This window comes from Oryza sativa, chromosome 3, assembly GCF_034140825.1.
Source record: "Oryza sativa Japonica Group chromosome 3, ASM3414082v1".
Taxonomy (NCBI): Eukaryota; Viridiplantae; Streptophyta; class Magnoliopsida; order Poales; family Poaceae; genus Oryza; species Oryza sativa.
The window spans coordinates 13,628,517-13,648,483 of record NC_089037.1 but is presented as its reverse complement, the minus strand read 5'-3'; positions in this window follow the sequence as shown (position 1 = coordinate 13,648,483).

Below are 19,967 nucleotides of genomic sequence, written 5' to 3'. Positions count from 1 at the left end.
ACTATCTCAAAGTACACCGGAGCGTCGGGAGAGCCATGGAAGATTGTCTCGTCTTCAAAAAGGAGCTCGCAAGATAGCTAGCGATCGAGAGAGGGAAGCGAGTTCGTGTTGTCGAGACGGCTGAGGAAGTCGCCACCCTCGACTCCGACTCTGCCTTCCCAGAATATGACCTCCATGTCTCCCACATCTTTGGCGGCTCTACATCGTACAGCTCAAAGAGGGAGTACAAAAAGGCGGAACGTGAAGTCTACTCCACAACACAAGCGACTACCGCCAAGATGAAGTGGTCCCAACACAAGATTGAGTTCTCGGAGGCAGATCACCCCAAGATCGCGACTATGCCTGGCAGATACCTGATCGTGGTCGAACCTACTATTCGGAACATCAAGGTGGCTAGAATCCTCATAGATGGCGGGAGCTCAATCAACCTACTTTTTGCTAGCACTTTAGATACGATGGGGATACCTCGAAGCGAGCTGACGCCTACAGATCATCCCTTCCATGGGATTACCCCATAATCGTCGTCTAAACCATTGGGCAAAATCTCGCTACCCGTCACTTTTCGGCAGGCCAATAACTTCCGAACAGAGCAAATCACCTTTGATGTCGTGGAGTTTGACACCGCATACAATGACATCATTGGGAGAACTGCACTCGTGAAGTTTATGGCAGCATCTCACTACGCTTATCAGGTATTCAAAATGCCAGTACCAAAAGGGACAATCACTATCCAGGGCAATGCTAAGTTGGCAGTACAATGTGACAAGCGGAGCCTCGACATGGTCGAGCATACTCTAACCCACCCGCCACAACTGAGCACCCCAAGAAAGTGAGCAAGCCCAGCAAGAAAGCAAAGCCAGACGGTACCATCAAGATAATCCTGTTGTCAAGTTCCAACTCCGACAAGATGGTCAGGATAGGGGCTACACTGGATGACAAATAGGAACCCGCGCTCATCACCTTTCTCCGCGACAATGCAGACGTGTTCGCTTGGCAACCGTCATACATGCCGGGAGTTCCCAGGGAGGTGATTGAATGTCACGTCCTGATAAATTCATCCTGAATTAAAAATCATTCTCTAAAAGGAATAATAGAATTAATTAAAATTCGAAAAAAATGGCAAACACTAAAATACGTACGAGAAAAATTCCAATGTAGCCCGGATAATTTTTGTTAAATTCTCTTTGTCCTAAAAGGAGCCCTCAAATTTTACTTAAATTTTCAGAGCAACGGAATAATTTATTAAGCAATAACAACTAAACACAATCCTCCTTCCTCCTTTCGGCCCAGTCTAGCCCAAAGTTCCCCTCCTCCCCCTCGGCCTGCGGCCGAAGTCCCTCTCCCCTCCCTCCCTTTTCCCTCTTCTCCCGGGCCTCCCCTCCCCTCGGCCCAGCTCCCTCCTCTTCTCCTCCTGGGACGCCTTGGCTTCACCCGGCCCAAGCTGAGCCGCGCCTCCCGCTTTCGCGCTCATCCCTTGCTTCAAAACTACAGGTTTTAGCCTAGAGTCACCCGTGCCACGCACGTGCGCGCGCGTGCGCACCATTGCCGTGCGTTGACCGCGTGCCTCCCACGTGGGTCCCGCCTGTCAGGCGCGTCCCCGATCTCCAGCCGCCGGCCTCCTCTCCTCTCTCTCCCGTGAAACCCTAGCTTCTTCCTCTCTCAAATCCGCGCGATTCAAACTTGGATTCCGAAATTGATTGGGGGAATTAATCCCCTTTCCTTCCTCTTTATTTCCCCCCTAATTCCCCCTTGAATGGCGCCCTCCATCACTCGGAACGCCCACGCCTTTTTTCGGCCACCTTCCATGGCCGCCGGATCCCTCCCCGCGCCTATAAAATGGAACCCCCTCCTTCCGTTCTCTCGTTTTAGCCTCTTTCCCGAGCTCCCCCGTGGCCGCATCATGCCTCCCTGCCGTCCTCCTCTCTCTCCCGTGCCACCAGCCACCTCCAGCTGCCTCAGCCGTGCGCCGGCCGGCCGTGCCGTCGCCGTCTTCAGCCTCGCAGCTACCTTTTCTTCCCCGGCGTGTCCTCCGTTTCGCGCGGGGACCACCGGAAACGCATCCCCGCCAGCGTCCAGTGGCATTGCTGTCACGTCCTGATAAATTCATCCCGAAATAAAAATCATTTTCTAAAAGGAATAATAGAATTAATTAAAATTCGAAAAGAAATTGGCAAACACTAAAATACGTACAAGAAAATTTCGAATGTGGCACGGAGAATTTTTGTTAAATTCTCCTTGGTCTAAAATGAGCCCTTAAATTTTACTTGAATTTTCAGAGCACCGGAAATATTTATTAAGCAACAACAACTATGATCAAAGTTTATTAAAAAGAAAAACTTAAAAATAATCCTCCTTCCTCCTTTGGGCCAAGCCCAGCCCAAAGTCTCCCTCTCCTCCCTCTCTTTCCCTCCTCTCCCGGGCCTCTCCTCCTCCTCCCGGCCCACCTCTTCCCTCCTCCTCCCGGCCCACCTCTTCCCTCCCCCTCCCGGCCCAGCTCCCTTCCCTCCCCTCTCTCTCCCGGGCCTGCCTCTCCCTCATCTCCTCCTGGGCCGCCTCCGGGCCCAAGCCGAGCGGCGCCCTCCCGCCCGTGCCGCGCACGTGCGTGCGCCGTGCCGTCGCCTTCCCCGGCATCGCAGCCGCCTCCTCTTCCCCGGCGCCGCCTCCGATTCGTGTGGAAATTGCCGGAGACGCGCCCCCGCCGGCGTCCAGTGGCGTCGCCACCACTACACCATCTTCGGTCGGCTGCTGTTCGTCGCCGGTACGCCGACCGACGTCGCCGTCTCCTCCGTCGCCGTCGCAGCGTCGTCCTCTCCTCCGGCTGCTCCTCGGTTTCGCCGGAACACCACCGCCGCCGCGCCGGCCTCTCCTTTCTCCTCGTCGACGTCGCCTTCGGCAGCCCCTTCCGCCGTGCCCGTGCGCTGGCCGACGTCGCCATCTCCACCTCCGGCATCACAGCGGCAAGGTCGCCCTCGGCCTCGCCTCCCCTCCACCCGAACACCGCCGGTGTTCGTCGTCGTCTTCACCGTTCATCCTCGCCGGCTCATCGTCTCGCGGCGCCGCCTCCATCGTCGGCATCGCAGCAGCGTGTTCCACGCCGTCCTCGTCTCCGTGCAGCCGCTGCCGGCTGCCCACGTCGCCTCCTCGCCGGCCCCGGTCATCGTCATCGTCGTCCTCCCGTCGTTCCCGGTCGTCGTCGTCGTCGTCCTCCCGTCGTTCCCGGTCGTCGTGGCGTTCGTCCCTCCGTAAAGCCGATCGCGTTCGCCGCCCGTGGTTCATCAAGCGAGCCGCTGCAGCCCCGTCATCTTCGTCCTCGCCTCCGTGTCGCCAAGCGTTGCGCCGGCCGCGTCTCGCCTTCGTCCAAGGATCGCCGCCGAAGTCGCTCCCTCGCCGTTCGCCTCCGTCGTCTCCGAGCCGTCTCCGCCGCGCTCGTTTGTCTTTGTCGTTCCCACGCCTCGTCACGTGGTGGTAAGGGTCCGTCCTCTCGCTGCCCCATCCTAGTCCTTTCGGTGTCGCCCGTGCCCGTTGTGCGGTTGTCGACCCCGGTACCCGTGTACTGGTGTCGGTAGTCGTTCGCTTGTGCGTGTAGTGTCCGTGTTAGTGTGCCCGCTCGGTAGCCGCGTGGTTTCCACGTGTGCAGCCCGTGTGGTGTCTAGTGGAGTCCATTTGTCGACCGCTTGCCTCGGTTGACACACGGGATCCGCTTCCTTCGACCCGTGGAACGTCTCTGTGTACTCGGTCTACTGTGGTCCCTTAGGTTGACATGTGGGGTCCACATGTCAACAGCGTAGTCTTCCAGTCTTTTCCAGGCTAGCACTTATACATGTTTTATAATTGCAAAACCTAATCACAATAATCCGTAAATCTCCATGTAACAGCATTAAACTTCGGATGATCATATCTTGGTCATACGAACCCCGAATCGACCCGTTCAAGTCTCCTAATGTTTGTTGTAACCTAAAGAACCGTGTGCTTTCTTTTTATGTATTGTTATTGCTTCTTTATAGGCTTGTAGCTTTGCTTGTGTGCTTCGCGTAGCTTCTGTCGTTCCGAAGGTTCTCGAAGCGTGGTTCGCGGTCGTCGCCGAAGGTTCAGAAGGCCGTTCTCTCTGAGCAAGGCAAGTCACATCACCCTTGAGCATATTGAATCCCAGTTTATAAAATTATTTTGATTTAAATTATTGCATTACCGCTTTATTTAAATTCCCGCGTTATCACTGTTTTATTTAGCACTTCCTATTAATCCTTGTTATAGCCTTATCATTGTTATTGTTTTTATCACCTTGCTTACCCTAGCAAAACAAAACCCCAACTAGTGGGTACTCTAATAATGGTTCCACTAGTATGAATTTAGGTAGATGCTTCACTGATTAATTAGGCAACACTAGATGGTTTTATAACTTTAGACTTTGGGAATTCTCATATCATTTGGACACTGTGGAATGGTTGGCTTGTGATGGAATTGAACACACACCTCCCCCCTCTATTCAAAACTCCCAAAATGGTTTTAGGCTGGGCTCGAGGTGCAGGGTTTTGCTAGTAGCACCTCGGCCACTATAAGGACCGGTTTTCGGGCCTCTGTTGCAAAGCACTACCGTACTAACCACATGTCTAATGGGTAAGGCTTAACTCGGTGCTCAGTCTAGTCCTGAACAAAAGGACACGGATAGAGATGGATGAAGTCGTTGCGACGATGGATATCTCTGAGGCAAATGAAGGCTACACGAGCTGCGGCTCGGTAATCGAGATGTCTAGGCAAATGAAGGCTACACGGGTCGGTGCCCGTTAGTCGAGATGCCATGGCACTAGACTAGTACACGGGTGGTCTCACCCCTATGCGTGTGGCACACCCGGTCTAGATCCTATTGCTAGGGGCTCAATCCTGGCCTGCCTGTCCCGGGATACCGGCCGTAGGCAGGGTTGGGTCGGTACTTTTGTTCACGGCTAGGACGGGTGAAGGGTTATGTCACATGTTTACGACGGGTTTCAAGGCCACGGAATGCGGAGTAAAGATGTGTCTTGTGGGTAAAGATGTACACCTCTGATCAGAGTAAATCTATTCGAATAGTCGTGCCCTCGGATATGGGCAAGCCTAGCAATGTACCTAAGTTAGTGGTTTAATTCTTAAAATTTGCTTAACAACTAAAATGTGGAAAGGTTGGCCTGGGTTGGCTTGGGACGAGCTGGGACCCAGGTCGGGTTGCCAGTTCGGTCTGAATAATCGTAGGCCTTGGGTTAAGGCAGGTTCGTGTGGGTCCACGGCCTTGATTAATAATACTGTGTAGCTCTAGGATCGTCTTTATAAAATAGCTTTGGGCAACTAATTGTCTTTTAAATGCTGTTTACTGCAAAACCTAATCCCCTATATTACTACCCCTTGTTTCCCTTGCATTAATCATGCATCTCCCGGTGTGACTTGATAAGTACTGTGGTTGTACTCATTCTTACTCTATCTTCCCCCCCTTCAGTAAGAGAAGCTTTGGAGAAGAAGTCTTAGGTGGGGTCCTGGCTTATACCCCAGTTGAGCGCCTGTGAAGATGGAGCCGTAGGCCCGCTAGTCCGCTGCTGTTTATTTTTGATTGTCAGGCTTGAAGTGCCTTTGTAATCATGTAAATATTATCGATATAATAAAGATGTGCCGTTTGTATCATGTTTGTGTGGTGTACCCCGGCTTTTCCTGGGACAGGGATTAATACACTAGCGTTCGGGAAAATGCAAATTTTCTCGGTCGCGACAATTGCCGCCACTGCACCGCCTCCAGCCGCCCCGGTCGCCGCGCCAAAGCGCCGACTGTCACGCCCGGAATTTCTATCCAAAATTCCAAACGCTTACATGTGTGTTAAACCCTCGTCCAGGAATCAACCGAGGCACACAATGACAATATTGATAATAGAGTACAAATAATTATTAAATATTCGCAAAATAAAATTATTACAGAGGTAGATAGTTCCTCTCAAACAAAAACAACATTCTACGCAGCGGAAAACAAAACTAAAACAAACTACGGAACAGCGACGGCAACTCCACTCCACAGGCAACTTAACCAGAACAAGCCTATTCCTCCAGATCATCACCTTCACTGAAGTACTCCTCCTCTGATGAATGAATATTGCAAGAATGAGCATATGACATACTCAACAAGCCACACAGCAAATATGCAAGTGCACAGGATAGCAAAGGATGGCATAATATAGCTCATTTGCAGAAAACAGCATTTAACAAATATTTAAGAGAGAAGTAAAACAGTTGAATAATTAATCAATATTAAATAAACACCATACAACACACCCGTGTTGCATAGGCCCAACCACATTTGATCAACCAACCCCAGTTGAACAAATTAACCCTCCATACCAGGAATTAACCATTCCAAACCAGGAAATAAATTAATTACCACATTATTACCATTAATGAGAAGTGTGAGACTAATCACGAAAAACATTGCTCAACTCACCCATAACCGCGGGTACGGCTATTCGAATAGATTAAACTCTGATCAGAGGTGTACCACTGTACCCACAAGACACAACCCCACATCATGTTACCATGTGCCTCAGTACCACCACGATACCTCGGAAAGGAGTCGTGACAATACCCCTCGCATAACACAATTCACCACAGTGCACCGTACCTGGATCATAATCACCCCCTTATAAACAAGGCATGGACTCCCCAGCGACCCCCATGGACTTCTCGCCACTTCTCAGTCTGGCACACCATAATGAACCATGCTATACAAAAGATAAAGCCGTTGCCCACGCTGGCTTGTGGTTGGCACGATAAATGTTTCACAACAGTAGCTCGCGAACCGGTCCTTAATTGTCATGAGCACAACCATCAAAACCATATGCTCACAACCCACCTTAATCAGGTTTTAATTATCAATTAATTATCATCACACGATTGACCATCATGAGCTACCATTAAAATAACCATCATTAAATAATAGTATAACATAGTTTATAATTAACCCATTTAATTAGCTAATGTTTCTAGGCATGGCTAAGCAAACCTATAGATAGCATTTAGCTGAACCAATCCAATATATAAGGTTCATGATAATCAAATTATAACCCATAGGAAAATAAAGTCAACTTCGGCCAATAATTAACTGGGAAAAGTTCACCACCCGATGACATTCGAAAACAATGCATAGTTGAAATAAAATAATAGCTTTAAACAGGATCAACATGCTCAAAGGGTTATTTGGGATCTGTGTGACTTGCCTTGAGCTTCCACAAACGCTTCGGAACCTTCCTCAACGGAAACGCTCTCCTCCGGAACGTCGGAAACTAAAGCAAATAAATAAAATCAACAAAACAGTACAAAAACAAGCATAAACAGTACATGTGGATATTTTTATCATGTAGATCTTGATTTTAGAAAAATTTAGAAACTTGAACCACCTAAAACGGATCTACGGTTATTTAGTTATGATTTTCCAAAGTTTTAATCTATTTGAAAATCGAGAAAAAGGAAAAAGAGAGAAGGATGACGTCAGCCCTGGCCCTGATGACGTCAGCCCTAGGGTTGACGTCGGCATGACGTCAGCGACGGCGGCCGGCTCGGGAAGGAGAGCTCGCCGGCGCTAGGGACTTCGGCGGCGGGATTGGAGGGCACCAACGCGTAGCGGGCGACGAGACGAACTCATTGGTACTCACCACGACAAGAAACGATGCACGACGGCGGCCGGCGACGAGAAGAGGCGGCGCGGCGGCTCGGGTCGACGGCGTCGAGGGAGCTCCGATGATCGGCGACGCAAACGGAGGGGCGGACGAGCTTCCTCTCCTCACGGCGCACCTAACGGCGGTGGCGGCGACCAAAGGCGACGGCGGAGACGGCACGGCGGCGATGCCGAAGATGGCCAGCGGCGGCGGCGGACGTGCGACGCGTCGCGGCGGCGCTAGGAGGCACGGGAGGACTCGGGAAAAGGGCAAATGAAAGAGGAGATCACGGGGAAGGTTTATATGAGCTCGAATCGAAGAGACCAAGCCGCAAACGAGAGGAATCGGATCGGGAAGAACACGAACTCGGTTTTTAGAGATAAATCAAAATGAGTTCGATTCGGATCGAATCCTCAACGGATTTCTTTGATTCTTGGGGAAAAAGAAAGAGGAGACCGAGAGGAACAAAACCCCTCAATCAATCGGAGAAAACGGAGTCGGATTTGGCCGGATTTGGAGCGGGAAACGACGGCTAGGGTTCGGCTCGGCGGCGGCCGTCCGGAGGTTGAAGACGGCCCTGACAGGTGGGCCCCACCTGTCAGCCTCCGGGAGAGAGGGGCGCGAGCGCGGGCGGCTTGGCTGGGCCGGCTTGGGCCGCGCGCGGAGGAGAGAGAGGAAAGAGAGAGACGGGCCGAAATCGGCCCAAGGACCAAGAAGGGGGAACTTTTGAACTTTTTTGAATAAAACATTTTATGAAATGTTGTTTCAATTATTAAAAATACTTCCCTTGCTCAAATAATTCCCAGAAAATTCTAGAAAATAGAGGAGCAAGCATAGTATTTAATAAAATTTTATCTAGCTCATTTTTATATTGAAAATTTTCCTAGAAAATTAGGGTTTAACTTGTAGGCTTTTAATTTAATTTCTAAAAATTCCAATTAAACAACAATTTATATTTTTAAGATTTTTGGGATGTGACACCGACCGACATCGCCGTCTCCTCCTTCGGCGTCGCAGCGTCGTCCTCTCCCTTGGCCAAGCCTCTCCTTGGTCGGGAAGCCACCGCACGTCGCCTCCACGCCATCCTTGCCGGTGTCCCTTCGACCGTCCCTTCCTCCTCGCCCGTGCGACTATCGGCCGCACCACACCACCACGACCTTCGGCATCACAGCGACAAGGTCGTCCTCGGCCTCGCCTCCCCTCCATCCGAACCCTACCGGTCTTCATCGTCGTCACCGTTCGTCCTCATCGACGACTTCTCCAGTCGGCCGTCCATCCTCGCCGGCCCATCGTCTCGCTGCGCCGCCACTATCATCGGCATCGTAGTGGCGTGTTCCACACCGTTCTCGTCTCTGTGCAGCTGCTGCTGGCTGCCATTGTCGCCTCCTCCTCGTTCCTGGTTGCGCTCGTCGTCGGCCCTCCCTTCGTCAAGCCGCGTCCGTTCGTCGCCCGCGTTTCGTCAAGTATGCCGCAGCCCCGTCGTCGTCTTCATCCTCGGCTCCGCGTCGTCAAGCCTTGTGCCAGCCTCGTCTCGCCTTCATCCAACGATCGCCGCCGAAGTCGTCCCCTCGCCGTCGTCTCCGTCATTCCCGTTCATCTCTGCCGCCTGTTCGCCGTAGTCGTTCCCACGCCTCGTCGCGTGGTGGTAAGGATCTCTCTCCTCTCGCTGCCCCGTCCTCGTCCTTTCGGTGTCGCCCCGTGCCCGTTGTGCGGTGTCGAACCCGGTACCTGTGTACCGGTGTCGGTAGTCGTTCGTGTGTGCGTGTGGTGACCGTGTTTGTGTGCCCGCTCGGTAGCCACGTGGTTTCCACGTGTGCGGCCCGCGTGGTGTCTAGTGGAGTCTGTTTGTCGGCCACTCGCCTCTGTTGACACACGGGGCCCGCTTCCGTCGACCCGTGGACCGTCTCTGTGTACCCGGTCTGTCGTGTCCCTTAGGTTGACATGTGGGGTCCGCATGTCAACAGCGCAGCCTTCCTGTCTTTTCCAGGTTAGCTCTTACACATGTTTTATAATTGCAAAACATAATTATAATAATCCATAAATCTCCATATAACAGCATTAAACTTCGGATGACCATGCCTTGGTCATACGAACTCTGAATCGACCTGTTCAAGTCTCCTAATGTTTGTAATAACCTAAAGAACCCTGTGCTTTCTTTTTATGTATTGTTATTGCTTCTTTTTTAGGCTTGTAGCTTTGCTTGTGTGCTTCGGTAGCTTTTGTCGTTCCAGAGGTTCCCGAAGCGTGGTTCGTGGTCGTCGCCGAAGGTACAGAAGGTTGTTCTCTCTGAGCAAGGCAAGTCACATCATCCTTGAGCATATTGAATCCCAGTTTATAAAATTATTTTGATTTAAATTAATGCATTATCGCTTTGTTTATATCCCCGCGTTATCACTATTTTATTTAGCCATGCCTATTTACCTTTGTTATGACCTTATTATTATTGCTATTGTTATTATTACCTTGTTCACCCTAGGATAAACGAAACCTTAACTTGTGGGTACTCTATTCACGGTTCCACTAGTATGAACTTAGGTAGATGCTTCGCTGGTTAATTAGGCAACATTAGGTGGTTTTATAACTTTAGACTTTGGGAATTCTCATATCACTTGGACACTATGGAATGGTTGGCTTGTGGTGGAATTGGACATACACATCTCTTCCTCTTTCAAAACCCCTAAAACCTGTTTTTCGGTGGGGTTTTGGTGCATGCCAGTTGTGGGAAGTAGCACCCCGACCAATATAAGGATTAAGCTCGGGCCTCTGTTGCAAAGCACTACCGTACTTCCACATGTCTAGTGGGTAAGGCGTAGTTTGTGGCTCAGTCTGGTCATGGGCAAAAGTACACGGATAGAGATGGACGAAGTCGGGGCTCGATGGACATCTCTAGGGAAAATGAAGGCTACACGAGCTGCGGCCCAGTAGTCGAGATGTCATGGCACAGGGCCGGTGTTCTGCTGCTAGGGGCTCAACCTTGGTTACCTGTCCCGGGATTCCGGCCGTAGACAGGGTTGGGTCGGTACTCTTGTTTATGGCTAGGATGGTATGTCACGTCTTCCGTCCGTATGCCATGGTGGTATGTGGCACGTGGTTTCACGTGAGGAAAACGTGTCTTGTGGGTAAAATTGTACACCTCTGATCAAAGTATAATCTATTCGAATAGCCGTGCCCATAGTTATGATGTCACGACCGGAAATAACCCAACGGGCGTTCCTTACGTGCGTGCATTAATCCTTGTCCCAGGAGGCAAGGTACACCAACAGTTGATACAAATCAGAGTTTAACAAGCGGAAGCGTAAATATATTTATTACACGGGCAGCGAAGGCCCAGCACACAAAGACAAACGGGAAACAACGGAAGACTAGGGCGACGACCACAGGCGCTTGACGGCAGGCACGAGCTAGACACCAAAGCCTTCATCTCCAAGGAGCTCCTCTTCTGGACTTGGGAAAAATTGAGCAAGACTGAGTACAACCACCGTACTCAACAAGACACACCCACAAATGCAGAATAAATGCAAGGGAGTACAAGGGAATTTATAATAAGGGTTAGCGTTGCAGTAAACAGCATTTAAAGACGTTTAGTTGCTCAAAGCTATTTTGTAAACGCGATCCTAGAACTATACAATGTTATTAATCAAGGCCGTGAACCCACACGAACCTGCCTTAACCCAAGGCCTATGATGATTCAGACCGAACTGGCAACCCGACCCTGGGTCCCAGCTCGTCCTAAGCCAACCCAGGCCAACCATTCCACATTTTAGTTGTTAAGCAGGTTTTAAGGATTAAAACACTAACTTGGGTACATTGCTCGGCTTGCCCATAACCGAGGGCGCGGCTATTCGAATAGATTATACTCTGATCAGAGGTGTACATCTTTACCCACAAGACACATCTTCCTCACGTGCAACCACGTGCCACATACCACCACGGTATACAGACGGAAGACGTGACATAGTTTCCAACCCATCCTAGCCATAGACAAGAGTACCGACCCAATCCCGCCTACGGCCGGAACCCCCGGGACAGGCAGGCAGGACTGAGCCCCTAGCAGCAGGGCACCAACCCTCTGCCATTTGACATCTCGACTACCGGGCCGCAGCTCGTGTAGCCTTCATTTGCCCTGGAGAATGTCCATCGACCCCTGACTTCATCCATCTCCAATCCGTGTACTTTTGTTTATGACTAGACTGAGCCACAAACTAAGCCTTACCCACTAGACATGTGGAAGTACGGTAGTGCTTTGCAACAGAGGCCCGAAGACCGGTCCTTATACGGCCGAGGTGCTACCATCAAAACCATGCACCCCTAGCCCAGCCCAAAACCATTTTAGGGGTTTTGAAAGGAAGGAGCGGTGTGAAACCAATTCCACAATAGTCCACCATTCCAAAGTATCCAGGTGATGTGAATATTTCCCAAAGTCTATAGTTGTAAAACCACCTAATGTTACCTCATTAAATTGCGAAGCATCTACCTAAAATTAAACTAGTGGTGTCATGAGTGGAGTGTCCACTAGTTGGGGTTTTGTTTGTCTAGGGTGAACAAGGTAATAATAATAACAATAACAATAATAATATGGTCATAACAAAGGTAAATAGGCATGGCTAAATAAAACAGTGATAACGCGGGAATTTAAATAAAGCGATAATGCAATAATTTAAATCAACATAATTTTATAAACTGGGATTCAATATGATCAAGATGATGTGTCTTGCCTTGCTCGCTTTCCCAAACGTCGGCTTCAACTTCCACGAAGAGCGGATCTTCCGAAGCTGCAGCGTCTACACGACCAACGGAAAAGAAAAAGGCTTTAACTCTAATAAACTCCACATAACAGCAGAAACAAAGCACCAAAAATGGGTTCTTGACTTCTTAAGGAAAAATTAGAGACTTGAACGGTCCAATTCCGAGTTCAAATGGCCAAGATATGGCCATTTGAAGTTTATATGCTCTTTAAATGGATATTTGCGAATTTCTTCATTTAAATTTTAATTAAAAACTCATTTATTGCGTCAGCCGGGAGAGAGGACGCGCGGACTGGGTCCACGGGAGTGGGGCCCACGCGTCAGCCTCTCGGTCCACGGTGGACCGGGAGCACTGTCACGCCCGGAAATTCACTAGTAATTTCCGAACTTATTTGTGCATAAAATCCTCGTCCAGGAATCAGCCGAGGTACACAAACTGACAATTTAATATACAGATTAATCAAATTAACTAAAACGATAAGTACTTACTTATGAGGCACTTAGTCCTCATCATGAAGAAAACTGCAGCGGAAAACAAAATCTAGCGAAGCTCCGGCTCCACTCCCACAGGCAGCTCAACTGGGGTATAAGCCAAACGTCTTCTCCTTCTGGATCCTTTTTCTTCAACTGAGGTTGATTGATTATTGCAAGGTGAGCATATGACATACTCAGCAAGCCACACAGCAAATATGCAAGTGCACAAAGATACCAAAGGATGGCACAATATAGGCTCATTTGCAAAAGCAGCATTTAGCAAAACATTTAAGAGAAGTAAAATAGTGGAGTAATTAATCAGAAATTTTAATCAACACTGAACAGCACACCCATGCTGCACAGGCCCAACCATCCTGAACAACCATACCCGGCTGTACAGATCTAATCTCCAAACCAGGAGCTAAGCAAATTATTACCAGGTATAACATCTATAAATATTGTGAGAGGTGTGAGACTAATCACGAAAAACATTGCTCAACTCGCCCATAACCGCGGGCACGGCTATTCGAATAGTTTTACTCTTATCAGAGGTGTACCACTGTACCCACAAGACACAGCCTCAACATCATGTCTACCATGCGTCGCGATACTGGAAAGTACCCGAATAGAGGCTGTGACAATACCCTTTGCACAACACAACTCACCACAGTGCACCATTCCTGGATCATAATCACCCCCTTATAAAACAAGGCATGGACTCCCCAGCGACCCCCGTGGGCTTATCTCCGCCACTTCTCAGTCTGGTGCTCCGCAATGAACCATGCTATACAAAAGGTAAAGCCGTTGCCCACGCTGGCTTGTGGTTGGCACGGATAATGTTTCACAACAGTAGCTCGCGAACCGGTCCTTAATTGTCATGAGCACGACTCTCAAAACCATGTGCTCACAACCCACCATTATCAAGTTTTAGTTGGCAAGTAATTAATTAACCAATCACGATTGACCATCGTGAGCTACCATTAAATATAACCATAAGTGATAGTGAAACATTAGTTATCCCAATTGTGTGCTAATGTTTCTAAGCATGGCTAAGCAATCATATCTAATATCTAGTTGAACCAATATATATAAAGCTCAACTAGTCCAATTATAATTACCCAAGGTATCAAGGAATAAAGTAATCAAGATCAAAAGGGCCATAACAAAGAATAGGTTAATTCCACCCAATGACATTCGAAAATAAATGCACAGTTGAAATAAATAGAGAATTTAAATATAGGATCAACATGCTCAAAGGATTGTGTTTAGGATCTGTGTGACTTGCCTTACAATAATCGGTCTTCAATTAATCTTCTTGAATACTTCCGGCGCACTCGCGAACCTTCGCAACGACGGAAACGACAAGCTAACACGCAAAACAAGGAAAAGACTAATAAAAACCAAATAAACCATACATAAAAAGTAAACAAACATGTAGATCATAATTTTAGATGAATTATGAGACTTGAACGGCCTCATTCTGACTTCAAATGAATTTATTATGAATTTTACAAGATTAAATCTATTTAAAGCCCATTTAAAAAGAATTAAATAAATTTAATTCAATTTAAGGACAATTTTAAGGTGTAGATCTTTATTTTACACAACTTTTGCAACTTGAACCACATTAAACTGAGTTCAAATGAATTAGTTATGAATTTTTAAAGATTAAATCGGATTAAAACCTTTATATTGATTTTAATTGAATTATGACGCAATAATGAATTATTTTTGAAAAGGAAAAGAAGGATTATTGCGTCAGCGGGCTAGGGTTTCGGTGGACCGGGCGCACGGCGGCGGTTCACGGGAACGGACGGCCGAGATCAACCCTATCCAAAACGGACGGCCGAGATCGATCGGTCCACGACCGGCTCACGGCGAACGGCTCCGATGGCGTCAGCGATGACGTCACCCCGGCGGCGGCGGCTCGGCGGCTCGGGCTCGCATGCTCGCCGGCGAACGGCGGCACTTCGGCACAAACGGAGGGCACCAAGACGAAGAGGACGACGCGGCGAACTCACCGGTGACCAAAGGAACGGCGGAAGGGCAACGGACGGCGAGGGCGACGAGAAGGAAGCGGCGAAGCTCTTCGGGTCGACGGCGGCAACGGCGCTCCGGCGGTCTTCAGCGGTGACGAAGGGGCGGACGAGGACGGCGACGACCTTGCGAACCCGATGGTGGCGACGGCGACCGACGACGGCGACTGCAACGGCGGCGCGACACGGCTGGAGCGACGGCGACGACGGCGGCGCGAAGCAGCACGGCGCTAGGGCGCTACAGACGGCGGCGAGCGAAGGCGAGGGAGGCGACGGGTAGAGGGGAGCTCGGGGATCCTTTTAAAGGGGCTAGCGAGCAGCGACGGAGGCCCACGGCGGCGGCAACGGCGAAGGAAAGCTCGGCTTGGAGAGAGGAAAGCCGATCCGATTCGAACTCGAATCAAACTCATTCCAAACCGATTTGGCCGACGTTTCCAAAGGAGAAAAGGAAGAGGAGATCCCGGAGATTGTTTCCCCTCTATCAATTTGGCCGGAGAAGGAAAGGCGCGGCCGGATTTGGAAGGAGAAGGCGGCGGCGGCGCTAGGGTTTGCGGGCGGCGGCGGCCGAAGGAGGACGACGAAGCTGACAAGCGGGGCCCACCTGTCAGCGACTGAGAGAGAGAGGAGAGCGGCGGCTCGGCGGACTGGGCCGGCTGGGCCGAGGGAAAGAGAGAGAAGGGTTTTGGGCCGGCTTTCGGCCCAAAGCCAAAAGAAGACTTTTAAAACCTTTTTCAATTTAAATTATTTCTTAAATGCAATTCCATTTATTAAAAATACTTCCTTAGCTCAAATAAATCCCAGAAAAATCTAAGAATTATAGAATTAAGCAAAGTATTTAACAAAATTTTATCTAGCCCAATTTTATGTTGAGATTTAGCAAATTAAAACTAGATCTTCTCTTTTAAGCTTTTAAAATCATTTCTAATAATTCCTTTTAAACAACAATTTATAATTTAAGGGTTTTTAAACAAGAAAAGCTCTTAACAAATATAATTAATGATCAAATAATTACTGAACTGTTCTTTGTATTATTTAAGAATTGAGCTCTGAAAAATCCGAGAAAATTTCAGAGAGTTGACTTAATCATGGAGAATTTAATAAAAATTAAATCCATCCATGCTTTATATTTAGGAAATTTTATTTCCCACATTTAACTTCACTTGTAGATTAAAGAACATTTAATATAAATTCTATTATTAATTTATTAAATAATTTATAAACCCTGAAACAAAAATCAGGATGTGACAAGCACGCGGCTGGCGGCGGTCGGCGCCGTGGGTCCCACGCGTCAGCCGCACCCGCGGGCGCGGGCGGCTGACGGCCGGGCCCACCTGGCAGCCGCGGGGCGCGCCCGAAGGCGGCCTCGCCGGCACGGCCGACGGGAGCGGCGCGCCCGCGCCCCGATGGTCACCGCCGGCGACCACCGGCGCGGCGGAGCGGCGCCCGAGAGAGCGGAGAGGAGAGGGAAGCGAAAGGGCGGTCCTCGGCTCACCCCGGGACTACAACGACGACGGAAACGGCGGCCGAAGCGGAGGAAGGCGGCGGCGCGGTTCGGGACGGCGAGGACGACGGAGCTCCGGCGGTCGGCGGGCGAAGCGAAGGGGCGGACGGGGTCGGCGACAACGCGGCGAAGCCGATGGAGGTGACGCCGAGTCGGGAGGAAGCCCGGAGCGACGTCGGCGGCGAACCGGAGGTCGACGGCGACGGCGGAGAGAGAGGTGCACGGCGCGAGCACGAATCCGATGGCGAGAGCGAGCGGCGAGCGGCGGAAACGGAAGAGCGGAGCTCGGGGGACGATTATATAGCGTCGGGAGGGGGAGAGCGCGGCCGGAGAGGGAGGAAACGGGCGCGGAGATCTCGGCCGCCATTGATGACGCCGGCGAGGATTGCGGGCGCGATTTTGGACGAATCCGAGGGAGAGAGAGAGGGGAAAGCGGGGGAAACGGGAGAGGGAATCACGGGGAGTGATTTCCCCCTCTTTAATGCGCGCGGGGACGGCGGGATGCGGCGGATTCGGCGGCGGCGGCGGCGCTAGGGCACGGGCGGGCGGCGGGCGCGGCGCGAGGAGGGAGATGACAGGTGGGTCCCACCCGTCAGCGAGAGTGGCGGGCGGGCCCGCCTGTCAGCGGCGCGTGCGCGCGGGGGAGGCCGATGGGCCGCGGGGAGAGGAGAGAGGGGGAGGGAATTGGGCCGAGCCGGCCCAAGAAGGAAAGGGGGGGGAAAGAAGACTTTTTAGGATTTTTCTTTTTATAAAACCATTTCAACTTTGTTTATTTCTTTTCCATTATTATTTGTGCTCTGAAAATTCCACTAAAATTTATTTACACATTTTAGGCTTTTAGGAAATATACAAAAATCCTCCAAGCCTCATTTGACTTTTATCTTTGCACATTTTAATTGTTGGAGGCTTTCACATGAATTTTAATTATTCTTTGCACAATTTCGAGGATGAATTTTAGAGTCGTTTTGGGACGCGACAAACCTACCCCCCTTAAACGGAATCTCGACCCCGAGATTCGGAAGAACTGGCGAAGAGATCGGGATGGGCTGCCTTCAGCTCGTCTTCACGCTCCCAGGTAGCTTCTTCTTCGGCGTGGTTGCTCCACTGGACCTTGCAAAAACGGATTACCCGGTTCCTGGTCCTGCGCTCCATGGTGTCCAGGATTTTCACTGGCCTCTCCACGTAGGTCAAATCTTCGCGGACTTCAATTTGCTCTGAGTCGGCCTGCTCGGATGGCACTCGAAGACATTTCTTGAGTTGAGACACATGGAACACATCATGCACGTTACCCAAGGAGGCGGGCAACTCTAGCTGGTAAGCGACTTCTCCGCGTCGAGCGATGATACGGTAAGGACCCACATACCGAGGTGCGAGCTTACCTTTTGTCTGAAACCTGTGCACACCTCGCAATGGCGTGACCCGAAGATATACAAAATCACCCACTGCGAATTCCAGGTCACGGCGACGGTTATCTGCATAACTTTTCTGCCGGGACTGTGCCACCTTTAGATTATCCCGAATGATTCTGACTTTAGCTTCAGCTTCTCTCAGGATATCAGTCCCGAACACTTGGCTTTCTCCAACTTGGTCCCACAAGAGCGGTGTCCGGCATTTGGGCCCGTACAACGCTTCATAAGGTGCCATTTGTATGCTGGCTTGATAGCTGTTATTGTAGGAGAACTCGGCATAGGGGAGACTCTTATCCCAGGTCTTCCCGAAATCTAGTACACATGCGCGAAGCATATCTTCTAGGATCTGATTTAGACGCTCGGTCTGTCCATCTGTCTGCGGGTGATACGCGGTGCTGAAATTTAATCGGGTACCAAGCTCTTCTTGGAGCTTCTTCCAAAAGTGAGAGGTGAATTGGCTTCCCCTATCAGATACGATTTTCTTGGGAACGCCATGGAGACTCACGATCCTAGCGAAGTAGAGCTCGGCTAGTTTGTTCCCTCCATACGTGGTCTTCACCGGAATAAATCGAGCTACCTTGGTTAATCGATCCACAACTACCCATATAGAATCATATCCGCCTTGGGTTTTTGGAAGTCCGGTGATGAAATCCATCCCAATCTCATCCCATTTCCATTCTGGTACTTGGAGAGGTTGGAGGAGTCCGGCCGGTCGTTGGTGTTCTGCCTTGACACGCTGGCACACATCACACAGAGCCACGAACTCTGCAATTTCCCGCTTCATGCTAACCCACCAGTATTTCTCCTTCAAGTCTAAGTACATCTTCGTACTGCCAGGGTGGATTGAATAAGGACTTTCGTGAGCTTCCTGAAGTATCAGCTGTTTAAGTTCTCTATTATCTGGAACGCATACCCGATTTCCGTTCCATAGGGTTCCGTGTTCATCCTCTGTGAAACCAACAGCTTTACCCTGTTTCATATTCTTGAGGAGTCCATGCATATCCGGATCATTCTTCTGAGCCTCGCGAATTTGATCGAGCAAGGTGGGCTTGGCTTCCAACGCAGCCAAAAATCCGCGACTAACTATGCTTAGGTTCAGAGCTTCCATCTGTTGGTTAAGTTCGGGTGGAATGCCTCGGGCGGTAAGAGTGTTGCAATGGCTTTTCCGACTTAGAGCGTCGGCAACCACGTTGGCCTTACCAGGATGATAGTGAATTCCCACATCATAATCCTTGATGAGTTCTAACCATCTCCTTTGCCGAAGATTCAGATCTGACTGAGTGAAGATGTATTTCAAACTCTTATGATCAGTATATATTTCACAGCGATTACCAATGAGATAGTGCCGCCAGATTTTTAGAGCATGAACCACCGCTGCTAACTCCAAATCATGGGTAGGGTAGTTGCCTTCATGAGGCCGTAGCTGACGTGAGGCATAGGCTACCACATGACCATCCTGCATGAGCACGCACCCCAATCCTTGGCGCGAAGCATCACAGTACACCATGAAATCCTTGCGAGTATCCGGCAAGATTAACACTGGCGAGGAAACCAGCTTTTCCTTGAGAGTTTGAAACGCCTTCTCGCATTGCGGGCTCCACACAAATTTCTCTTCTTTCTTCAACAACTGTGTCATGGGTCGAGCGATTTTGGAGAAGTTCTCGATGAATCTCCGGTAGTACCGTGCCAAACCTAAGAAACTGCGGACTTGAGTAACTGTCTTGGGTTGCTTCCAATCGGTGACGGCGGTCACTGTTTCGGGGTCCACAGCAACTCCTTTAGCAGATATCACGTGCCCCAAGAATTTGACTTCGGACAACCAGAACTCACACTTGCTAAGCTTGGCATACAATTGATGTTCCCGCAACTTTCCCAACACCAGACGGAGATGGTGCTGATGGTCTTCCTCTGATTGTGAGTATATCAGAATGTCATCAATGAAAACCACAACAAACTTATCCAAGTATTCCATGAACACTTTGTTCATTAAGTTCATGAAGAAGGCAGGTGCATTGGTTAGACCGAACGACATCACCGTGAATTCATACAGCCCGTATCGCGTGGTGAACGCGGTCTTAGGGATATCTTCCTCACGGATACGTAATTGGTGATATCCGGAACGAAGATCAATCTTGGAGAATA